Below are 1,782 nucleotides of genomic sequence, written 5' to 3' on the forward strand. Positions count from 1 at the left end.
TAAAATTTAAAAATACAGCCTTCTGGAATGTCGGCCTACTTCTTTTTTTTTTTTTTTTTCCTGTTTTTAAAGAAGTTTTCTCAGACATTATCTACTGCAACTCCCCTGCTCTGCCCACAAGCAGCACCAACATGACACAAAAACCAAGCCAGGACAAGAAGATCTGATGAAACGCAGACTGGACTTGTGTTTTGTTTGTTTTCAGTAAACAAAATATATTTTTGTCTTACAAAATACCCCGTCCCTAAAATTGATTTCTGATTTGAATGTCTGCCATATTTTCAACAGCAATTTGAAGGTATTACAAAATGATCATAATTTTGATTTCAGTAGCTTAAGAAAATGCATGCCAAGTGTCTAACACCAGGTGCTAGGTAGCTTCCAATGACTATTAGACTTCTTTCTCTTTCTCCTCTTGAGCAGAAAGTAGAAAAAAAGAAATGTTCATTATTTAAAGCTTAATTGCTCGGAACCATTTCAGAGAATTTTAAAACTTTAAGCAAACAATGACTTCGGTATCTTTATCAAGTTTCTATAACAGACACTTGGAATTTAAGTGCAGTTTAGAGTCAGAAGTCTTAAGAATTTTATTACATGACTATAATTTATCTTTTTGTTCTAATAAAAAATTTTGGTTCTTCTTTCATTTAATAAAAAGTTGACCCCCCCTGCCTCTCCCTCCCACCTAGGATTGTCTCCCTGTCAACTATCTGTCCGTCTATCATTTATTTCTGGAAGTCACAAGTTGAAGTTAATGATCACATGACTATTTCTGTACTGAAGTGCGTATGTTCACAACATAGAGATCTGGTGAAAATAAATACTCACAAATGTGACTGGCTTTGAGAGGTGTCTTTTTTTTTTTTTTTTTTCTTTTTTTCTTTTTTTCCTCTCTGAAAGCTTTTGTTGGCCAGTGACAGAATTCAGTCTTTTAAAAAACTGCCTCATTTTTTAAAATATGAAACACTTGAGGAATGTATATGTCATCCTAGCTCAGGGACAATGCTAATCTTCTCTGTATCACCCCAAGTTTAGTACGTGTGCTGCTGAGGTGAGCCCTGCATTTATCTTTCAGGCCTTAAGGACATAAGGAGTTTTTTCTATACTGCCTTCTTTGGGGAGGAAGCTGGAGGCATATGTGGCTAAACCATGAACACCCCATTTAGTCGTAAATTTTTAATATTCCACTCCTTGAGTTACTTAACTTTAAATGCAGCTGGCATTCATCATTGTGCATTAACTGGCATACACACAGAGCACAGGGAAATGTAAAAATTTAGGTCTGTTTTGTACAGCATCATCTCCCAATTTCCGACGTCAAGCTACAAAGCCGGGGAGCCCTGCTCTGAGTGAGACGGTGCCAGAAGTCATGTGTCACCTGCTGGATGTCTGAATGCATTTGCATACACACAGGTTCAAATAGCTCTTCACTCTCTTTGTCATTTAGATCCTTACCAAGTATTCCAAAATTAGGGGAAATGCTTGCTTATCGCGCTTCTAAAGCACTGATATTTGTTTCCGTAGGGATCTACAGACATTCTTTTTATCTAAGAAATTTTCCAGTGACTTCTCAGTTGTAAGGTAAATAGATAATAGTGTCTAATTTGTCATGATTCCACTTTCCATTTCCTGTTCCTTAAAATTCTCATATAAAAGCCTTTGGTTAGAGTCCCCTTAAATAACTGAAGTTGAAACCTGAGACTCCAGAATAAAAAATACAAAAAGTGGAAAACTAGGACATGACTCAAGTTTTCTGATCAATTAATTAATACAATATATACA

The 1,782-nt window shown here is 35.9% G+C and overlaps 1 non-coding gene across 1 annotated transcript; it reads right to left on the minus strand.

Annotated features, from left to right (window-relative positions):
* Nucleotides 1-952: 952 nt before the first annotated feature.
* LOC116661629 lies at nucleotides 953-1,059 on the minus strand. The gene has a single exon (XR_004317582.1). It is a non-coding gene; the product is annotated as a U6 spliceosomal RNA (small nuclear RNA).
* Between the last annotated feature and the right edge of the window lie 723 nt (nucleotides 1,060-1,782).

This window comes from Camelus ferus, chromosome 35 (genome assembly GCF_009834535.1).
Source record: "Camelus ferus isolate YT-003-E chromosome 35, BCGSAC_Cfer_1.0, whole genome shotgun sequence".
In the NCBI taxonomy this organism is placed as follows: domain Eukaryota; kingdom Metazoa; phylum Chordata; class Mammalia; order Artiodactyla; family Camelidae; genus Camelus; species Camelus ferus.